The sequence below is a fragment of the Protopterus annectens genome, chromosome 12.part0 (genome assembly GCF_019279795.1).
Source record: "Protopterus annectens isolate FY-2018-M chromosome 12.part0, PAN1.0, whole genome shotgun sequence".
NCBI lineage: Eukaryota > Metazoa > Chordata > Ceratodontiformes > Protopteridae > Protopterus > Protopterus annectens.
This window is the reverse complement of record NC_056746.1, coordinates 1158526087-1158549778: the sequence shown is the minus strand read 5'-3', so window position 1 is coordinate 1158549778 and position 23692 is coordinate 1158526087. Positions and strand designations below refer to the sequence as shown.

At 45.9% G+C, this 23692-nt stretch overlaps 1 protein-coding gene across 1 annotated transcript in view; it reads left to right on the top strand.

The window, feature by feature from the left end:
• RBL1 (RB transcriptional corepressor like 1) overlaps positions 1-23692 on the top strand; it is a 2331004-nt gene that overhangs the window by 520707 nt on the left and 1786605 nt on the right. The window lies entirely within an intron of this gene.

Genomic DNA, 23692 nt, shown 5'->3' with positions numbered 1-23692 from the left:
GCAGGCAGAAACTTACCCTTCCCAGTCAAGGCTCATTCCACTAGGGCGGTCTCGACTTCAATAGCGTATCATGCCAGGCTTTCCTTGGATGACATTTGTGCAGCGGCCACCTGGGCTTCTCATCACACCTTTATCTTTCATTACAAGCTGGACGTGGCATCTAGAGGCCGGTCTTCCTTTGGTTCCACGGTTCTCAGGGTATTTTCCTATGAGTCTCCCGGGTTAGAGCTGCTAGGGACGCTGTCCCATCAGTAATGAATGTAGGCGAGATAGGACCACATAACATCAGTTAGTTATGTACTCACCATAACGATCGATGTATGTGGTCCATCTCGCCTACATTCTTACGTACCCTCCCACCTGCCCCCTGCCTGAAGAATTTGGAGGATAATTGCTCTGAGACCCTTCAGAATTGGTTTATTCCCTTTTCCTGGTGGATGATACTCCTCTTACTGAGGTTGGTGTATGTGGAGTGACTCGGATGTATGCAAACAAGATCTTGGGGGCTTGGGAGAGGTGCATCCTGGGATACGGGTTAGCTCAGCCAATTAGAGACTTCGTGCTAGAAAATAGTCGGCCGAGTCGAAGCCAATTATTGGCTCCGAACCATCAGTAATGAATCTAGGCGAGATGGACCACATACATCGATCGTTATGGTGAGTACATAACTAACTGATGTAATGGGATCCTATCTCGCCTACATTCATAACGGATGGGCTCGGAGCCGATCCATCGGCTCCGACTCGGCCAACTAGTACACTAGAACGAAGTCTCTTATTGGCTGGGCTACCCTCTGTCCCAGGATGCACCACACCTGCTTCCCCAGATCTCGTTTGCCGCTTTACAAGCTGGACGTGGTCTCGACTTGGCTGGAGCTAAGTGGTTTCCTTTTACCTTTTACTGGTCTTTGACCTTAGGGTTTTCTTCTGAATTTGATAAAAACAGCTGTTTTAACAGCTATTCTCTGTATTTGTGTGTTTGATAACTTTTTGTGTGTGAAGTGATTTACTGATACTTCTATTTCGCTGTCGGGCAAGGCCCGTTTAAGTTAGAGGGCCTTTGCCCTACTTTTGAGAGTCTGTGTCATTATTTTGTGTGTTTGATAACTTTTTGTGTGTGAAGTGATTTAATTTTCTGTCGGGCAAAGCCCGTTTAAGTTAGAGGGCCTTTGCCCGTTGTTGTTGTTGTTGTGCGTGCTTACTGTGTTTCTCTTGTGAGGAAAATCTCCCTCTCAAGAGCTCGTGCCTTGTTTTCTCACGCTCTATAGTTGGCGCTAACCTTTTGATATTAGACACTGCTTTTCTTACTGTACAATATGTCCAAAGAGCAGAAGTCAGGATTTAAAAAATGCACTCGGTGCAATTACAAAATGTCTATTACAGACAGTCACTCGATATGCGTGTATTGTTTAGGGCCTAAACATCTACAGGAGACATGTAGTGTATGTCATGCTTTCTCCTCTAGGGTTCTTCAAGAGCGCAAAAATAAACTGATCTTGAAGGGTCTTATTAAGCCCTCTTTCGAGGAAGCTTTGGATTCTCCTATTACCTCAAAAAAGAAAAGATCGTCGGCTCCGACAAGTCCGTCGGAACCAACTGCTAAAAAGCATAAGTCGACCTCTTCTTCCTCGGCTCCACTGACTTCGGGGCCGAGGGTGGAAGGGTCTGCCTAGATGCCTCTTTCCTCGGCTCCATTAGTTTTGGAGCCGCAGGTTGGAGTATCGAGAGGCGAATCACCTCCATCGGTTCCAATGGTTTCGGAGCTGGTGGAGGTGTGCAGCTCAGACTCTTCCCCCTCGGCTCCAAAGAAAGCTCCTTCGGCGCCGATGGTTGTCCATGCTGTGGTGGAACCGGCGCCGATAGTGTTGGAGCTTTTTCGGAGCCGATCCCCTACACTCTCGGAGCCGAGAGGAAAGTCTTCTCGTCCTTTGTCTACCTCCTCTAAATCGTCAAGACTGTCGGATTCGGATTTGGATAGGGTGATTCAGAGGCTTTTCCAGTCTCCAGTTTTTGCTCAAATGGTCTTGGCTCCGGCCCAGTTGGCTTCGGAGCCGATCCCCCCTCCGAAACATTCGATTCCTCCTCCAACCTCCTCGGAGCCGTTGGAGTCGGTGATGGTGGAGCAATGCGGAGCTGTAAGGTCGGAGCCGAGACCCCTTCGAGGTCTATCGGCACCGACTATGGTTCCTACCCTGTCCTCGGGTTCAGGGTTTGGTACTGGGACTTCCTCAGCCGGGCCCGAGGGGAACACTTTGGGACTGGGTGCCTCGGTACCTAGTCTTCCCCTCGGAGCATCGGCTGCCGGAATTCCCAGTGCCATCGTGGCCTCTAGACCAGTGATCTCCAAGGAGTCTGGAGGTCCGGCCTTTGAGGCCATGAGGAGCGCGCTGGCCATGCCCTTGCCGGCTCAGCAGGCTTCCACCTCACCGTCCCTAGACCTGGAGACTGGTGCTTCTGCCATGTTGCAGTCCCCTGGCAGCGGGGCCCCAGGGCCTGAGGATACCCCCATCGGGGGTTCCCTTCTTCCGGGGGTCCATCCGAATCTGCTTCGGACAAGCCCCCACGGAAGAAATTGTGCAAGAGGAAGCACGTGGACTCCCAAGATGAGTCTGTTACATCGGACACTGACCTCGATGACGCGGAAGGGTCCCCCAAATCATCTTCGGATGATATCTCTTTCTCAGATATCCTTGAGATTCTGAGACCGAGAGGAGATTGGCAGGCCAAAACCCCTTCCGCTGAGGAGTCAGTCTTCCTCAAGGCCTTCGGGGCCCAGCCCTCCGCCTCCTGGGTGTCTCCGCCCTTCGATGAACTCCTTGATTTGGTTTCTCGAAGGGCTTGGGAACACCCTGATTCTGTAGAACCGGTGCCTGCGAGACCTAATAAATTTCTTTCAGCCGCCCCCCCAGAAGGAATTTCTTACGAAAGGTGTTCCCGTAGATGCTATGGTGGTGGCTTCTGCCATACAGCAGGACGTGGCAGAGGCTTCAACGTCTATCCACCCTCCTAATAAGGATTCCAGGAGCATGGATAGGCAGGAAGCTGCTTTCTTCAGCGGCCTTTACCTTATGGTCGCTGAACTATTTATGTCATTTTACCAGGCTCCAAAGGGACCTCCTTAAAGAGCTAAGTGACTCCCTCACTGGTAATCTACCTGAGGCGCTAGCCCCTACTGTTGGCCCAGATGACTACCTTGTTTTCCATCGTAAACTCGCCCATGAGGCTCATTTCAGATGCAGCGAAGGGCGAGTAGAGCTGGAACAGGCGTTGCCCTCAGGAGACACGCCTGGTTACGCGTGTGTTCATTTGGAGGCCTTCAAGTCTTCCTTCACGCCCCCTTGATGGGTCATCTTTGTTTGGACCCAAGGTGAAAGACACACTAACTCGGTGCGAGCAGGAGGGCAAGACCTTGACTGCCGTTGGGGCCCGCTTTTCCGCTCCCTCTAGGCCTTACCCCAAGGTCCAGAGAGGAGGGAAAATGTGGTTCAGAAAAACTCAGAGGTCTTTCCCTACTCCACCCAGTGATCCCCCCTCCAGAGGCAGGGGGGGGGGGATTCAGGAAGACGCCGCCCCAGAGGCGGCAGAGGCCCCTGTAATTCTGGAGACCGCGATTCTTTTCGTGGTTCTTCCTACACTCAGCGTCCCTGAGTTGTTGCCCGACTGTGCAGCTCCGGAGCCAGTCGGGGGTCTTTTTGCGGAACACCCACAAGCTTTGGAATCTATAACCAGCGATCAGTGGGTGCTTCGGATTATTACTGGAGGCTATATCATCCCCTTCATCAAGCCCCCCCTTCCCTTAAGGGAAATCCTGGACGTGCCACCCAGTCAGCGGGATCAGGCAGCAATAGAGATTTCAAAGCTGCTAGAAAAAGGAGTCATCCAGCCTGTCCCCACCGACCAGATCGGATCAGGAACTTACTCAAGATTATTTTTGGTGCCAAAAAAGACAGGGGACTTCAGGCCCATTTTGGACCTCAGTTCATTGAATCGTTTTGTGGAAAAGTCCAAATTCAATGGTCACCCTTCAATCCATTCTTCCACTGCTGGAGAAGGATGCATGGATGTGCTCCATAGATCTCCAGGACGCTTACTATCACATTCTGATAGCTCAAGAGTCCAGGAGACACTTACGCTTCCGCCTGGGAGTCAGTCATTTCCAGTTCCGAGCACTGCCCTTTGGTCTCACCACAGCCCCCAGGGTGTTCACCAAGTGTCTGGCAGTGGTGACTGCTCACCTGAGGAGTCTAGGATTCCAAGTGTTTCCATATCTAGACGACTGGCTCCTTACTGCCACCTCCAAGCATCTACTATTTCAGGCGCTCAACGCCACGTTCACCTTGGGCCGTTTCTTGGGAATTACGTTCATTTGGCAAAAATCTGTACTACAGCCATCTCAGTGTATTACTTTTATAGGCGCAGACTTAGATACAAAAAGGATGCGCGCCTTCTTACCGGCAGCAAGAATTCAGGTTCTGCAAAACCAAGTCAAATCCTGTCTCCCCCTATCAAGAGCTCCGGCCCATCTGATCCTACAACTGTTGGGCTCGATGGCGTCAACTATACTCCTAGTCCCCTTAGCCAGACTCCACATGCGAATTTTGCAGTGGCTCCTATCGGTTCAATGGTCCTATCAGGAACTCCCCTTGAACCATTTAGTCGTGATCACGGAGAGTTGCCATCGGGATCTGCGTTGGTGGCTCCTCCAATCCAATCTCGACCAGGGGCGACCCTTTATTCCTCAATCCCCCGTTGCCACTGTGACCACGGACGCCTCCCAGGTAGGGTGGGGGGGTCATTACCTGGACAGGTCGGTCCAAGGCACATGGCAACTCCAGGAAACGCATTTGCATATCAATATCCTGGAGATGAGAGCGGTACTCTTGGTACTACAAGCTCTCCATCACGCTCTCCCGCAAGGTCCGATTGCTATCCTATCCGACAACATGTCGGTGGTTTGGTATATAAACAAGCAAGGTGGAACCAGGTCTTACCCACTGTGCAGAGAAGCCATGAGACTTTGGCACTGGGTGGTAGCTACCAACCGCTTTCTAATGGCAATGCACATACCGGGGAAATCCAATGTGATTGCGGACAAATTAAGCAGGACCATTCTGTTACCCCACGAGTGGTCCCTCAACCAAAGAGTGGCTGCGAAAATCTTCGCCAAATGGGGCCTCCCTTGCTGCGACTTGTTTGCCAGCCCCCACAATGCGAAGTGCAGAGAGTTCTTCACGCTGATCCCCTCTCAGGGACAGATTCCCAGGGACGCTCTGACCCACATTTGGCCCCCCGGTCTTCTTTATGCCTTCCCTCCGGTTCCCCTCCTGCCGAGGGTGATACAGAAGGCCATTTACCTGGAGAGCGAGATGATTTTGATTGCCCCAAGACTGGCCTCGCCAGGTTTGGTTTCCTTCCTACAGAGGCATGCGGTAGAAGGTCCATGTTTTTTGGACCCAGTGCCGGACCTGTTGACTCATCAGTCAGGACGGTTTCACCCGTCTCTCAGGTCATTGAGGTTGGCGGCATGGTTACTCCGCTTCCATCCTTAGTCCGAGACAATTCCCTTTCTCCGGAGGTGATCCACATATTGTCTTCTTCTCATAAACCTTCCACTGTCAAACTCTATTCCAGCAAATGGAAAAGGTTCGCCTTCTGGGCTCAGCAACGAGGTATAGACCCCCTTACTGCCCCAGTTTCGGAGGTTTTGAATTTCTTGGCCTCTCTTTTTCAGTTGGGCTCTTCAGTTTCCACGATTAAGGTTCAGCTAGCGGCTATCTCCAATTTTCATGCTTCTTTTGAACCTTCATTGATGTCTCACAAACTTTGTAAGTCTTTCCTTAAAGGAGCATGGCTCCTTAGGCCTCCAATATCTCACCCTGTCCCCCCTTGGGACCTAAATATGGTTCTTGCTGCCTTAACTGCCCGCCCTTTCGAACCAGCTGCTACCTGCAATTTGAAATTTCTGTCCTGGAAAACTGCCTTTTTAGTGGCCATAACTTTGGCCAGGCGGGTTTCAGAACTTTAAGCTCTTTGTTCTGATCCTCCCTATTTGATATTTCACAAACATAGAGTGTCCCTGAAATTAAATCCCTCCTTTTTACCAAAGGTAGCTTCTTCTTTCTGTATTCAACAGACTTTAGAGCTCCCTGTATTTTTTCCAGAGTTTTCTAATAACGCAGAATATACTTTTCATCAATTGGACGTCCATAGACAACTGCGTTTTTATTTGAATAGAACCGCTCAGACGCGGAAATCAAATCAACTGTTTGTTTCCTTTGCAATAAACAAATTGGGTAAACCAGTAGCTAAAACCTCCATAGCTAAATGGATTAAAGATTGCATCTCTTTCATTTATTCACAGGCTAACAAAGAGCTTCCCTTTCCAGTCAAGGCTCATTCTACCAGGGCAATGGCTACTTCTGTAGCTTTTCACTCCAAATTATCAATAGATGATATTTGTGCTGCGGCTACCTGGACTTCTCCGCACACTTTCATTTCTCATTACAAATTAGATGTGGTTTCTCGAGGCAGGGCTTCCTTTGGTTCCACAGTTCTCAGGAGTGTTTTCCAATGAGCCACCCGGGATTTAGGTGCTAGGGACGCTGTCCCATCAGTTATGAATGTAGGCGAGATAGGATCCCATTACATCTTTTAGTTATGTACTTACCATAACTTCGGATGTATGGGATCCATCTCGCCACATTCATACGCACTCCACCCTCCTTCCCCCTTCCATTGGGATTTAGAGGAGATGTAGTTCCATTTGGAGATCTTCTCTTGAAGAACTTTAGTTGGTTGTAGTAACTACTATTTTTTCTGTGTTTGCATGTATGTATGAAAGCGAACAAACAAGATCTGGGGAAGCAGGTGTGGTGCATCCTGGGATAGAGGGTAGCCCAGCCAATAAGAGACTTTGTTCTAGTGTACTAGTTGGCCGAGTCGGAGCCGATGGATCGGCTCCGAGCCCATCAGTTATGAATGTAGGCGAGATGGATCCCATACATCCGAAGTTATGGTAAGTACATAACTAAAAATTCTCTCTCTTCTAAGTATCAGGGCTATTTAACCTGTCCCAGCAGAAGAAAGGAGGCAAGGTTTTTATTCAAGACTTTTCCTGGTACCCAGAAAAGACGGCTCCTGGTGTCCTATCCTGGACATCTCTATTCTAAACACCTTTTTGGTAATCCCAAAATTCAGAATGCTAACACTTTAACAGCTGCTTCTTATGCTAGGCAAAGATGCCTGGTTGTCAACATTAGACTTAAAGGAAGCTTACCTGTACATTCAAATAAGGGAATCTTGCATAAAATGCCTACACTTCAGGGCAGGCTGCATGCACTATCAGTTCTCTGCACTTCTCTTTGGCTTCTCTACTGCGCCCAGGGTATTTACAAAGTGTCTAGCTCCATCCATTGCATTTTGCAGGCAGAGAAATATTGAAATATACCCATACCTGGACGATTGTCAGAGTCAGGCAGAAAGCCAGGACTTGCTATTAAAACATCTGGCATTCGTAAAGAAGCTTCTAACCTCACTGGGGTACACCATAAATGAAAAGAAATCTCACCTAGTACCCTGCCAACAGATTTTATTCCTGTGAGCAAGCTTGAACACAGCTTCCTAGATGGATTTCCTCACTCCAGAGAAACAAGTTTATTTGACAGCCTACTGGCCAGAAAGACCCAGCTATCTGCAGGTAAAATTTTGCAAGCCTTGGGGTTCATTGCCTCTTGCATTCTACTAATTCCGTATGCAAGACTGCATATGAGGAATTTACAGTGGTATCTAAAAAGTCTGTGGTGCCAAATTTCTCAGGATCTGGAATCAATGATTCCTATCATTCCTTGTATAAAGACAAGAGTTCATTTGGTGAGCAGAGGCCTGCTGCCACAACAAGGGGCTCCCTTTCACTCTACCCTCTGCCGCCCAAACCCTAACAACAGACGCATCAGACTATGCATGGGGGGCTCACTTGCCAGGGCAGTGTATTCAAGGCAAATGGAACCTGAGTCATATGCACCTGCATATCAACCAAAAAGAAATGTTAGCTGTACAGAATTCCCTGACAGCCGTCAAAGACCACATCCTTCTAGGACAGTTATTGGTAAAGACAGACAACACCACCGTTATGCGGTACATAAACAAGCAGGGGGGAACCCACTCGTACCCTCTCTGCAGACTAGCGATGGCTCTGTGGAATACAACCTTGAGCTACCAAGTGCACCTACAAGCTCAATTCCTGCCAGGTAAGCTGAATTCTCTGGCAGACGACCGAAGCAGAAATCTCATGGACCCACACGAATGGAAACTGGATCCTAAAATATTCAACCTCTTGAGGAACAAGTGGGGGATTCCTGAGATGGACCTGTTTGCCTCCCCTCAAAACTACCAGTTGGACAAATTCTGCACAAGGACTCCCCACAGTCAAGCTTGGAAAGTGGATGCTCTTTCCTTTACCTGGGAAAGCCTCTTGGTTTATGCTTTTCCCCCTCTGCCTCTCCTCTCAAAGGTTCTTCTAATGATGAACCAGGACAAGCCAAGGACAATACTGATTGCACCAGTCTGACCACGCCAGCATTGGTACCCCCTGTTGCGTAGTGTGATAGTGCTGGAACTGTGGCACCTACCTCAGACACCTTCCCTGCTGTCCCAGCAGGCGGGCTAGATTCTGCTCCCTCATCTTCAAACCCTGAACCTTTCAGCCTGGCTAATTCTTTGAGCTCCTCAATAGCATCCCTCAGTAAGCAGCTGCTAGATGCCATTCTGGAAGCAAGGAGGCCTAGTAATAGAAAATCTTATGCTGAAAAGGGGGAAAGATACTGTTCCTGGAGCCAGACTCAGGGGATGGGCACAACAATGCCCCGCTTACCTCATATTCTTCAGTACTTAACAGAAATGCTCCAAAAGGGCCTATCCTTCTTGTCAATTAAAATTCATGCCGCTGCCATTTCCGCACATTATAATACTGAACCATCCCTCTTCTCTCACCTCCTGCTAAAGCAGTTCCTCAGAGGGGCCAAAAATTTAAGACCCCCCCCCCAGGCGAGCCCTTACTCCAGCCTGGGATCTTAACTTTGTATTTGAACTGCTCACTCTCCCTCCATTTGAACCAGCTGCAACTGCAGAGTTGAAATTCCTTTCTTGGAAAACAGCCTTCCTTCTAGCCATCACTTCAGCGGGAAGAGTGTCTGAATTACAGGCCCTCATGGCAGTGGAGCCCTTCGTTATCTTCCATGCAGATAGGGTTTCCTTCAGGACCAATCCTTCCTTTATGCCCAAGGTGATGTCTAATGTTGCCCTAAATCAGTCCATTAATTTGCCTACCTTTTTCCCGAATCCACAAAACAAAGGTGAACGAATACTGCACTCTTAGGACGTGCACAGACAACTTATATTTTATTTGGACAGGACTAAGCCTCTCAGAAAATCTGCAAAGCTGCTAGTTGACTTTACTGCAGGGGCAGAGGGGAAGGCCATTTCAAAGCAAACCATTTCTAAATGGATAGCCCATTGCATTCATTTCTGCTATAAGCACCATGGAAAATCTACCCCACATGGGATAAGATCACATTCCATCTACTTCTACAGCCTTCCTCAGAGGAGTCCCTACTAGGGACATCCTAGAAGCTGCTACCTGGAGCTCTGTACATACCTTCACCAAGCATTACCACATGCCTATTTTTTCTAAATCCAGAGCTGGTTTTGCCACTGCAGTCTTGCAGGGCTTATTAGCTGGTCCTTATGCTCTCTGAATTCCTCCTCCCTTCCTTAGCTTTGGGAATCAACCCAAATTTAATGACTGCAGCAGTGAAACACGAAGAACATAGTACAGTTGTGTACACTTACCATAAATGTAGATGTTGGAGTGTATTCACTGTTGCATCCTGGTTACCCTCCCTCCAGCCCCCTGACTTCTCTTGGCTCTACCTTTCCTTCTTCTTTGGTGTATTTAAGATTTCTGGTGTATTTGCTTTTTGATGGAGGTGTAACATAACATGTAATTGCTTCCCATTATGGGGGCACCTGACATCTGGGGCCAGAAAAGCTGATGTAATGGCGTCAGCTGCAAGTTTTATACCTCTGACGACCTGACGTCATGGAAGAAAAGACAGCATCCGACGCAGGAATCCATGACTCTTGTATTCAGGCCGGCTGAGGGCTACCTGCAAGCAGATAACCCAAATGTAATGACTGCAACAGTGAATACATTCAAACATCTACAAACATCTACATTTATTGTAAGTGTACACAACTGTACTTTTCCCTCCCTCCATCCCCCATTTAACATCTTCCCCTAGGTGGACATAAGCTTTCCAAGGTGACTTTTAGCCACCAGGACCACTTTTCCTTTTTCCTTTGCGCTTCTGATGGGTTAGGGCAAGAAAAACTGATGTAATGACGTCGGCTGCCTTGCTTTATAGCACTGATGACCTGATATCAGACTACAGGCGACGGTAGCTGGCACAAAAAAAATTGACTCTGGTAATTGGGCTGACCGAGGGCTACCACAGCAAGGATAACCCAACAGTGATTACACTCGAACATCTACATTTATGGTAAGTGTACACAACTGTACTTTGTGTGGTACTTTAACAAGCAAGGGAGCAGACGCTGGTATCTGCTTTGTTTTGAGGCCATGAGGGTGTGGGAATGGGGCGATGTTTTCAGGGTGCTTTCTCCTTGCAACGCACATTCCTGGTGAGTCCATTGTGTTGGCAGGCAGACTCAGTATTGCTGTCCTGAGTCCTCACAAGTGGTCCTTGAATCCTTCAGTGGCGGAAGAGATTTTCCTTTGCTGGGGTTAGACGAGCTGCAGTCTGTTCAGTTCACCTCACAAACACAAATGCAGACAGTATTTCATCCTGATTCCCCCTCACAGGGAGTCCTCCAAGGGTGCTCTTGTCCACGATTGGCCTCCAGGTCTCTTTTATGCCTATCCTCCTATACCACTCATTCCAAGAGTGCTTCAGAAAGCTTGACGCCTCAAGGCTATCTTGATCCTTATTGCCTCCTTTTGGCCTCGGCAGGTGTGGTTTCCCCTTCTACAGTCTCATATGAAGTGCTCCCCTTGAGTATTAGATCCCCTTCTGGATGTGATTTCCTATCCCTTCCAGCTTTCGACCCCCCCAACCTTCAGACTCTCCATCTGATAGCGTGGTTTGTCCACTTCCTGTAATTCTGAATCAGTCCAGGCTTACTTCTTCCATCAGGAACATTATTCTGGCCTCTCAGAAGTCATCCACCGGAAAAGTTTACGCATGTAAATGGAAAATGTTTTCTATTTGGGCCAAGCAGCAAAATATGGACCTCTTCTCAGCTCCCATGCCAGACATCTTACTGTTCTTGTTTTCACTTTTTCAAGAAGGGGCTAGCTTTTCTACTATCAAAGTGCAATTGGCAACTGTCTCCAGATGTTCTTCATCTCACATTGCTGCAGTCCTGACACTTGGGGGTAGTCCGCTGTCCCAGTCGGCCCGAATACCAAAGTATAAGGCTGACGTCGGTCAAGGCGCATTAGTCTGACGTCAGGACGTCAGGGTACAAATGCGCATGACCGACGTCATATCCTCAGTCTTTTTTGCCGCATGGTCCGATGCAGAAGCAGTGTTGCAAGTGCAGGTTGGCGTTCTGAGATTTTCCGAAGTCGGAGTTTCAGACCGAATCAAAGTTGGCTAAGTACCCCGTTGGGGAATATTTTGGTTTTTTCTTGCCTCAGTATTTTACCGGATGTCAGAAAAAGTGAATAACTGTATTTCTTGTGGGAAACAGATACCTCATAGGGATTACCATACCTTGTGTATACCTTGTTTAGGGCCTGAGCACGACGTTGTTGGCTGTCGCTCTTGTGCTAGATTTAACAAACGCACTATTAAGAGAAGATTAGATTGTGCCAGGTTAGTTTTTGGCAAGCGGTGTAATTATAATATGCCGTCGGATGCTCCGATGCCCGCTTCGTCTAAAAAGCGCAAGGACAAAGCAGCAAAGCCTAGGTTGGAAGAACCGTCCGTCCCTGACGCCGGTTCTTTAGAGGGCTCGGTGGAGCCGGAGGTTCAGCCACAAGTTTCTTTGGAGTCCCAGGGAGAGACTTTATTATTGCAAGATGTGCCCTCTCAGGAGGTAGGCCAGGCTGAAGGGGCTTCTCAGGTGGCTGTTCTCCCCTCCCTTCCTAAGGTGGTTAGGTCCTCCCCTTCTGTTTCCAAGGCTTCTCCCAGGGGCAGGCCAGGTTTTGTTTCAGGTGTTACCCCTAGTTCTTCAGGGTCTGTGCCTAAGAAGCATATGCTTAAGATGGCAGAAGATTTGATTACTATGATTAGAGGTTCTATGCCCCCTCCTGATAAGAGGCCTAGAGTGGAACCTGAGCTTGGAAGTTTTGAGCAGTGTTCAGATGCTTCTGAGTCTTCGGCTGAGGACTTGCAGGAGTATTCTCCTTACTCTGATTCTGATGTAGATGATTCTACTCCTTCTGCTTCTCCTCCTGAGGATTTTTCTTTTTCAGAGACTCTTCATTCCATGAGGGAGCATTTTAAATGGGAAGGTCAGGATTTCTCTGATTCCAGGAAAAGGCTTAGGGAATTTTTGTTTCTACCCCAGCATAGGCCTTTAGCTATACCTCCTGTTCTGGATGTGGTGGAGGATGTTTTTGCAGAGGCCTCTGAACCCTGATTCTTTGCCTCCTGCTCCAGTTAAACCGGATAGATATTATAGGGTGCCTGAAGCTCATAAGTATCCTTTTAAGAGTCCTAGGGCAGACCCAGAAACTGTTTCTCAGGGGCCTAAAGGTGTTAAGGCTTCTGTTGTTAAAAATCCTGTCCCTCCAGATAAAGAGGCAAGGGCTTTGGATAGATGGGGAAAGAAAGTGTATACTTCTTCCACTTTGGCCATGAGAGCTTTGAATTGCCAGTTTCACATGTTGAAATACCAAAATTATCTCCTTTCACAATTAAAGTCTAAGGTAGATGCTTTGGCGGAAGGTATTGAGTGTAAAGAATTGCAGGATTTAGTTCATGTTTCTGAACAGGTGGGTAAGCATTCTTTGCAATGTGGTTTTGATGCTGTACAGGCCTCTTCGAGGGTGGCTGCCACTGGTTCGGTTCTTCGCAGGCATGCCTGGCTGAGGGATCAGAATTTAGCTGAGCATGTTAAGACAAGGATTTTAGATGCTCCTTTACAAGCTGATGTGTTGTTTGGTTCGCCTGTGGAAGCAGTTCTAAAGAAAATGGAAGACAAGGCTAAGTCTATGCAGACTGTTAAAGATTTTTTGCAGGTTCAGCCTCCGAAGTTTAGTAGAAATTGGCCTACCAAGGGGTGGACATATCCTGCTTATGATTCTCAGTCTAGGGGTAGGTCTAGACGTGGTAGGGGCAGAGCTCAAGGTTCTTTTAGGCCTAGAACAGGGAGTTCTCCTGCTCAGTCTTCTGGTGAGGGCAGGGGTCAGTCCTTTCGTAAACAGACCCAATGACCTGCCTTTTCAGCTGCCAGAGCCTTCTCGTCTGGCAGCACCTTTGGGAGGAAGGTTGGCACTTTTCAAAGAAAACTGGAGTTTAATTACCCAAGACAGATGGGTATTGGATATCATTCACCACGGTTACAGGTTTTATTTCCATACCTTGCCTCCTTTCAAAGGCATGCCAGACATTCCTCCTCAACAAAGAAAAGAGGCTCACAAGCAAATTTCTCTGTTACTCCAAATAGGGGCTATTCAGCCGGTTCCTGTGCCAGAAAGGGGCCTAGGATTTTATTCACGCCTGTTCCTAGTACCAAAAAAGGGGAACACGTGGAGACCAATTTTGGATTTATCTATCCTCAACACTTATCTGGACATTCCCAAGTTCAAAATGTTGACGTTACAACAGCTTTTACCTCTGCTGGGCAAAGATCACTGGATGGTAACTTTGGATCTCAAGGAAGCTTACCTTCATGTTCCTATCAGGCTAATTTGCAGGAAGTATCTGCGTTTTCGAGCTGGGAATTCTCATTATCAGTTCTCTGCATTGCCCTTTGGCTTATCTACTGCGCCCAGAGTATTTACGAAAGTTCTGGCTCCAGTGATAGCTTTCTTCAGGCTAAAAGGAATACAAATCTATCCTTATTTGGACGACTGCCTGATTCTGGCTCAAGAAAGGGACGTGCTTCTTCAGCATTTGGAATATGTGATAGCAGTGCTAAGATGCCTAGGGTATTCTGTGAACGAAATAAAGTCCAGTCTAGTACCCTCTCAAGACATGTGCTTTCTGGGTGTGAGACTGAATACAGCAACCCAGATGGCCTTTTTAACCCCGGACAAACAGAAGAATCTTTCCCTTTACTTCCATCAACTATCTCATCAGTCCGGGCTGACTGCAAGGACAGTCCTTCAAGCCTTAGGGTTCATGGCATCTTGTATTCTGGTGCTTCCCAATGCCAAACTGCATATGAGGAAGCTGCAATGGTTTCTCAAAAATGTATGGACACAGCACTGCCAGGATTTGGACACTGTCATTCAAATAATACCTTGCATTCGAAAGGAATTTTTGTGGTGGGCTCAGGAATGTCACCTAAACAAGGGACTCTCTGTGACCCGGCCAGAGGCGAGTCAGATTCTAACAACAGATGCCTCAGACACAGCTTGGGGAGCTCATCTGAATGGAAAGTGGATACAAGACAAGTGGCCTGCCAGACTGCAGCATCTACATATCAACATGAAGGAGATGTTAGCGGTCCAGTTTGCATTAATGGCTTTCAAGGATTTACTTCTTCCAGGGCAGGTGTTGATTCTAACAGACAACACAACTGTCATGTGGTACATCAACAAACAAGGGGGAACACATTCTTATCCTCTATGCAGGCAAGCAATGATTTTGTGGGAGACTGCGCTAAGCTTGCAACTGAATCTTCAAGCAAGGTTTCTGCCGAGCACAGAACTCCTTAGCAGATGTGTTAAGCAGGCAAATCATGGATCCCCACGAGTGGAAACTGGATCTTCATGTATTTCAGAAATTGACAGTGTCATGGGGAACTCCAGACATAGATCTGTTCGCTTCTCCATTAAACCACCAGTTGCCAAAGTTTTGCACGAAAAGGTTTCATCTCACAGCTTGGAAAGTGGATGCTCTTTCTTTCAGTTGGAAAAATCTTCATGTGTATGCCTTTCCACCTCTGCCTCTCCTCCCAAAGGTACTCCTAAAGGTCAGACAAGACAAGCCAAGGATGATTTTAATAGCTCCAGATTGGCCTCGGCAGCACTGGTACCCATTACTGAGGAGCCTGGTAAGGAAGCCTCCATGGCCCTTACCTTTGCTTCCACACCTATTGTCTCAGAAGGACGGTCATCTACTCAATGTCAAGCTTCACTCTCTTCATCTAACGGCCTGGCATATTCTGTTTTGTACCAGAGCAGGTCTCAGCTTCCTCAACAAGTTTTGAATGTGATTCTGGAAGCCAGAAGACCTAGTACAAGGAAGGTGTACGCAGAAAAATGGAAGAGATTTTTATTTTGGAGTGCAGCAAAGGATTTGGATGTTTCTGAGCCAAATTTGAGTGTGGCCCTTCAATATCTAACTGAGTTATTGGACAAAGGTTTGTCTTTCTCTTCCATTAAGATTCATGCTGCAGCAATTTCAGCTCACTATGATTGTGACCCACCATTGTTTTCTCATCCTTTGTTCAAGCAATTTCTTAGAGGGGCAAAGAATATAAGACCCCCACGTAGAGCTCCTACTCCTGCTTGGGACCTCAATTTTGTGTTGGAGAAACTCACTCTACAACCTTTTGAGCCTGCAGCTACTGCTGAATTGAAATATTTGTCATGGAAAACTGCTTTTTTGTTAGCCATTACCTCTGCAAGAAGGGTGTCTGAATTGCAGGCCCTTATGGCGGTGGAGCCTTTCTTGATTTTTCATAAGGATAGGGTATCTTTACGTACTAATCCTTCCTTTATGCCTAAAGTGGTTTCTAGTGTGGCTTTAAACCAAACTATTCATTTGCCTACTTTTTATGCAAATCCCCAAAATAAGGGGAAAAGATTTTGCACACTTTAGATGTACACAGGCAATTGCGTTATTATTTAAGCAGGACTAAGGATTTTAGGCAGTCTCAGCAGTTGTTTGTTTCTTTTGCTTTGAGTTCGCAGGGCAAGCCTGTGTCAAAACAAACTATTTCTAAGTGGATTGGGTTTTGCATTACTTTCTGTTACTCCCATCATGGCAAGGAGATTCCAGCTGGGATTAGGCCTCATTCCACTAGGGCTACTGCCACTTCAACAGCATTTCTAAGGGGGGTGGCAACTAAGGATATTTTGGAGGCAGCTACTTGGAGTTCAGTGCATACTTTCTCTAAGCATTACCACCTTCCTCTTTACTCTAAATCTAGGGCTGGTTTTGCCACTGCTATTTTACAGGGCATGTTGGCAGCTCCGGCTTCTTTGTGATTTGCCATCCTCCCTTACCTCTGCTTTGGGATTCTACCCAAGTGTCAGGACTGCAGCAATGTGAGATGAAGAACATAGTACAGTTTTGTGCCTACCATAAATGTAGATGTTCGAAGATCCACATTGCTGCAGTCCAATTTACCCTCCCTCCTTCCCCTCTGTGTTTAGGGGTGGTTGTGTGGGTGGGATTGTACCTTTCTGATTTTGTATATATTGTACATATATTTGGTACAGGGGTGTTGGGTGTGTTGTTGTTTTTTGGTTTGGCCTTATCTTTTTAGGGTCTTCTGACATCTGGGGCAAGAAAAGACTGAGGATATGACGTCGGTCATGCACATTTGTACCCTGACGTCCTGACGTCAGACTAATGCGCCTTGACCGACGTCAGCCTTATACTTTGGTATTCGGGCCGACTGGGACAGCGGACTACCCCCAAGTGTCAGGACTGCAGCAATGTGGATCTTCGAACATCTACATTTATGGTAGGCACAAAACTGTACTTTTTTAAGCTTGCAAGAAACCTACCTTTGCCTTTCATCTCTGTAAAGCATTTTCGAACTGAGTTTTTCTGCTCTGGCCTCATGTCAAGGATCCTTCCTCACCTTGGAACCTTTCCTTTCTGCTGCAGTCTCTTACACAGCGTCCCTTTGGGCCTGCTACTACATGTGATATGAAATTTTTGTCATGAAAAACTACCTTTGTAGTTGCCATATCTTCGGCAAGAAGAGTTTGAGTTGCAGGCTCTTTTTATCAAACCACTTTACATGGTGTGTCATAAAGACAGCATGGCTCTTCGAAGCAATCCTTCCTTCATGCCTAAAATAGTCACGGAAACAAATTTGAATCGGTCAATTCCATTGCCCATTTTCTTCCCCAACTTGTCTAATAAAGGGGAATATTTGCTGCATACACTTGATTTTCATAGACTGTTACGGTTCTACTTAGAACAGAGAGTTTCCACAGATCTGACCGTTTGTGGCGTAGTTTCTTAACAGAAGGGGTCAGGCTATTTCTAAGGTTACTATTTCTCATTGGATTTCCAAGTGTATTTCCTTTGCCTGTTCATCTAAAGGCTTATCCTTACCACGCCCAATCAGAGCTCTTTCCACTAGATCAATGGCTACATCAGCTGCCTGTCTGGTTCACCATTTCATAGATGAGATATGCCCAAGTTATCTTCTCTCATCTCTCACTACTCCCCTACCAGACTTCTCCAAAACTCATCCCAAGACCTACTAAAAATCCATAAACCCAAGTCCAGCACAGGGTGCAACTTATATAGCTACTTCATGGAACAAACTCCCAACAGAAATAAGGTCCCTGACTCACCCCAAACAATTTAAGCTAGCAACAAAAGACCACTTTAAAAAACACTGGTTCTGCCATTGTACTCATTCTCCCTGATTATTACCTACCTTTTATAGTACAGTCAAACTAACTTACTAACACTTACCATTAACTACTGCATCCTGTGTTTCTTATGTAGCCTCCAAAGCTTCTTCTATACTCTGCTTCCTGAATTTCTTATGTAACCTTTTAAGTTTCTGCTACTCTGCATACAAAACCTTGTATTTACTCAAGTCTTTTTTTAAACCAAAACATACAACTTATTCTACTTTAATAACATTCTTCTTTTTGTTTATAGTACTGTTTTATCTGTCATCAATGTCCATGTATGTAGCTTACGTATTTTAACTACCAAAATTCTCTATTGCTTTTTTATTGAAATGTATCTGTATTACTATTTTTATTGCATTGTATATCTTTGGAGCTTTTCTCCCTGGGCCTCCACTGAAAAAGGGCAATAGCTCAGCCGGATACTCCCAGGCAACAAATGTAAAATAAAATAAATAATAAAATGAAATTTGTGCTGCAGCCACCTGGTCTACTCCTCCCACTTAAGCTTGACATTGTCTCCAGGAACAGGGCTTTCTTTGACAACACAGTTCTTTGCCATGTCCTTCTATAAGGCCACCCAGGATTTAGGGTAGCTGGGGACTCTGACCCAAGAGTGAGAATAGTGACATGGATAACATCAGATAAAGAGTTATGTACTCACCATAACTTGGCATCTGTGTTATCCTATGTCCCTATTCATCACTATCCCTCTCTCCTTCCCCCATCCTGCGGAATCTAGAGGAAGGGGAGATGCACTATCTGGTGGTTAAGGTCTTCCTTAGTTGCTTTCTAGCTTTGGGGAAGCTCGATCTGAGGGGTTAGAAGCCAGCAAGGCATCATGGGAGTGTAAGGAGCTTTACCCTAAAAGCTGTCTGCAAAGTTGCTGGCTCGGATGCAGTGTTGGATCCCACGACCCAAGAAGGATGAATAGTGACATAGGATAACACAGATGCCAAGTTATGGTAAGCACATAACTCTTTTTCTCGTACTTGAATGACCTGTCAATACAGACTCAGCAGACCTTCTTGCCTCATTTCACCTTGTCCCTGATTCACAATCAGCGTCAAGAAGTCCACCTTTGAACCAACCCAGGACCTAGTTTTCTTGGGCTGCAGACCGGTAACCAGACTTAGGCAGGCGTTTTTGCCTCCAGACAAGGTGCAGAGTTTCTGCAGTTACGTCCAGTCTCTTTTTAAGTAGGTGAAGGGAAGATCCTCACAAATGGATGCTGAAAAGGGAGATCTTCGTAGACATAGTCCACAAATAGGGGGTTCTTATCAGCGGTCCGAAGACGCATGTTTTTGAATGTGTCTTGGTTGGACTGACAAAACCAAAACTGCAAAATATCGAAGCAGCACGTAAGCAAATTCTTTCCCTGGGAAAGAATTTGCTTGGCCGCTTCGGTACTTTGCCATTCTCGGCACTGTAGTGCGGTCTTGGAGTTGGTACATTTAAGTAGGGGGTGTGTGAGGGGCACAGCCCACCACGTTGGGGGGTGTGGGGGGCAAAGCCCCCCACTTAATCTTATGTTTTAATGTGCTTTCTTTCTTTTTTTTTTTGTTTTTTTGTTTTTTGTTAGAACAGATTTTTTTCTTTTGGAAAAAAATCGCTGTTCTGATAGTTCAGTTTTGTAAGCTTTCGCTTATATTGGGTCAGTTAATTACCGTTCGCTTACCTAAGCGTTCAGTGATCTAATATAGACCCATAAATAGGGAGGTCCACAGATAGACTTATTTGCCTCCATAGACAACAAACTATTTCCTTAGAAAGAGACTGTAAATAAAGTACACTTGTGTAAGAACTTACTGTAACAGTAGATGGCATGCTGTTCACTTTTGCATTATTCTTAACAAATGGGTTTTGCTCGCAGACATCCGGCTGGGGTATCAAAGCTGCGTCCGGCCTATGACCTTAGCTTGTAGGCATCAGGATATAAAAACAGATGTATGTATGAGATCCTCAGACTCTTTCTCCACCAGTCTAAACACAGGTCATTGCATCTGACCGACTGAAATCGTTTGGTCACTAGGTATCACAGCTTCCCTTGTTGGATCAGATAAGTGTCCCGTTGTGGACCTTCTGTTTCCTTGTCTGTTTTTTGGTTAATTATTATTAGGTGTCATCTAGGAGGGGTAAGTGTGAGTGCAGTAGACAAATTCTTGACAAAGACGTGCGCAGTAAGTGTATGTTAGTTTAGGGCCCACACACGACTATAAATCTTCTTCCATGTGCCAGTCTTTTGTTCTGAAAACCCTCCAATCTAGGCCCAATCTAATATGTCGGAAGGCCCGACCATAGGCCTTCCACCTAAGAAGAAACTTAAGAGACCAAGAGAGGATTCTTCTGCTGTTATCTTGGAATCAGATGTCCCCACTGAGGTGATTGAAACTGTGGTATGACCATCGACTTCTCATGAGCCCTCTACTGTGACCCCATCAAAGGCCGGTATGGCTCCTGAGGCCTTGCAGATGACAGACCCGTATGATGAACCACAGATTATTGTATCAGACTAACCTCATGGAATCCCTCAGATCCTTGTTTGGGAAGAAATTCTCAGAACCTTCACTGAAATGTGACAAGGTTCAGATCCTCCTATGCTAATTCAGATGATGTTACCCCAAAATAGTAAAAAGCTGAAACTCACATACGTGACATCACCATCTGCATCCAGGGAAAAAGAGTGGTTTGAATTTCTGTCGTGGGCTTTTCAAGGCAATCACAGCTTTGAAGCCCCTTCCTGTTTGACTTCTCAAACCACACTTCATAGGCAGGCATTGAATTCCTCTTCCTCTGATGAGGAACTGGATAGGGATTCGGACTTCTTTCTAAATTACTCATCCCATTTACATTCATCTGAACAGATTTCTTTAAATGAAAGAGACTACCATTCTCCAGACTCACCCTTGGAGGAGGCTTCCTTTGGAGAAACCTTACAAAGCATGATAAAACATTTTGAATGGCAATCTAGACAAGTGTCTGAGGTGCAAAAATGGTATTACAATTTATTGGAGATGGGCACTCCTGCACCCTCTCCAGTACCGCCTTTGTTGATGGCTTACCTGGATTGTTTTCAGGCTAATACCTTGGCTCCTGACTCTCAACCCTCTGTGCCAAAAAGACCAGAAAGTTTCTACAAAGTTTCCAATGAACTTAAGTACCTATACAAAAACCCTGTGGCAGATCCAGCCGCAGTCACTCTAGCTTCATACAAAGCTTCCTAGTTACTTCCTGACAGTAATGTTCTCCCTAATGACAAAAATAGTCGAGCAATGGACAGGTGGGGCAAGAAAGTTTACTCTTCCTCCACATTAGCGTTTAGGGACATAAATTATCAAACTCCGATAACCAAATTCTTACTTTTAGTCTTACAGTCCTTAAGCAAAACTCTCACAGAGTCCCAGACTCCACACTTAAAACAGCTCGTGCAGTCTTTAGTGGCCCAGGGTTCTTGAATAGTTAAGCACAGTATTAAATGTAGCTATGATGTTGTGGATACCTCTTCCAGGGCACCTCTCACTCAATCGGTGATTAGAAGGTATGCCTGGTTAAGGAGACAACCTATGCCTGAAGATTTAAAATCTAAGAATCTGATACCAATTTTTGTTCATTCCTCAACAGTTGGGTTTGGATCCAACTTGGCCGTTACTATGGCTCTTGGGAACCAAAAAGATCTCAAGCTCATCCCTTACCCGTAATGCACCAACTCCTAATGTACCTGAGATCCCGTTTGCCACTTTTTACGAAGTAGATGTGGTCATCTGAGCTCTCGAGTTTATTTTGAAGATAAGCAATTTTTCTTCATTTTATAGTAGCATTTTTTTTCTATCTTTATATATTTCTTACACTTAGTGTATTACCATTGTTGGTATTCTAGTTTCTGTATTCTGTTTTCTTCTTCGTTCTATTTAACTTTTTACACAGTTTAGTGAAGTCTTGCATACCATTGTTGGTACTTTTTCCTGCCTTGTCTTTTATTTAAAAAAAAAAAGTATTTTTCTCTCTGCATTAAGGATGTAAGAAAAAGGCCCCTAAGGGTTTACAAAATGCCAATAATGTGATCATAAGATTCCCCTCTCAGACGCACACAATTTGTGTTCATTGCCTGAGCCCAGACCACTTTAACATAGACTGCTCCATATGTGAAAACTTTAATCCATGATCCATAGTGGATTGCAAAAATAAACTAATTTTAAAAGGTTTGTTGCCTTCTGCTTTTTTAGAAGTGATTACTGGGGCTCATCCCCCCCAAACTTAAGAAGACTTCTAGAAAGTCCGAGAGAAGGTCGGGATCTTCTACCATGTTGTTGATGGAACCTTCCAAAAAGAAACACAAGACAGATACGACGTTTTCTGTTTTGAAACCGGTTTCGGAATCTCCAAAGACTTCTTTGGATCAGATTACGCTGGATCCAATGCCTCTCCCAAGGATTCACCAAGCCTTGCCCGGGCACCATCTTGAGTTCCATCTCCATTTATGGGAAGACAGCATTCAAAATCTCAGTCTTTAGCCTCCTCTTGTTCTTCCAGGGGTCTGATTGAAGCCGATGTGGATAGGGTGATGAGGTAATTTCTGTCAGTGCAGATACAGATGGATGATGTCCTTCTGTTCTTACATTGCTGTATTCTTAACATGAGGGATTCCCTGCCAAAGGAGGACCCAACATTTGGCCAGTATGCAAAAGACTTTAACCACTGCAAGGTACGTGGGATGTTGCACATAGGCCAGCAGCTGGCATAGGTCATAAAAGTGATGTCCTCATGTACTATCTTATGAACTTCTCTGCCGCCAGTCTGAATGCCATCTGCATCTGAGTTGTTTGCTGGATGCAAGAGTTTCAGATAAGTGCCCTGTTGGGATTGTCTTTTATATTTTGCTACTGTTTTTTTGCTGTGAGGTTACATGTAATCCAAAAAGGGTAAATGTCATCGTGAAAGAAAAATTCAACATAAAGACAGTTAAGATCAGTGTCTCTTCTGCTTATAGCCCAACCACAGCTATAAATCTTGCCCTATCTGTAAAGCCTTCATTCCTAAAATCCTATGTAGTCGCCTTTCCTCTTAATATTTATCTTGAGAGTCAGAGATTGAAAAGTTATCGTGTGATGTTATGGAGGGTACTTTGGGTTTTTTTGCTGAGCCTGCTATGAGGAAGGCTAAGAAAGTTAGGCCTGAAGCTTCAGCTGCGCTTCCTCTTCCAGACATCTCTCTTGAGATGGATGAAGGCCCAGAGACCCATCCAGATTTTGGCTCAGATTCTAAGGTGGGTACTACTTTGGAGGCCACAAGGGATCCTGCCATCGGCATGTCCATGGAACAAGGGATCCTGCCATCAGCATGTCCATGGAGGCTTTGTAGACATTGCTTCAGACAAACGGGGAACCGATGCTCATTATGTCAGAAGGCCCTTGAGTTACTCCACAAATTTTAGTAAGGGAGGACATATTGATGAGCGTTATTGAATGTGGGCCTACCTTCAGCAGCAAACCAAACATGTCTGCTTCTTGGGACCCACCTGCTGATTGACAAGCTTTAACTGAAAAAAACAAATCCAGCTTTGGCAATTTTTTAATTCAAAAATTGCTGTGGCCGGATTAGTTTTTTTAGATTGGCATGCTTTCACACAAAGCTTGTTCAATGCCTTTATGGCCCTTAAACCTCCCTCAGGGGTTCCCCTTCCTAGTCCTCTAACTTCTTCACCACAGAAAAGAATTAAAGTGCAAGATTCTTATGAAGAGGAGGATTCTGCAGAGGATGAATCCTTGGGCTGCTGTGCTCAGATTATCTCCCAATTGGAGTATGCCTTTCCTGAGGAAAAGTTCAGTGGCACAGAGTCTCCTGGTGAAGATGTCACCTTTGGGGAGTTTATTGCCAGGATGAGGGGTATTTTAAG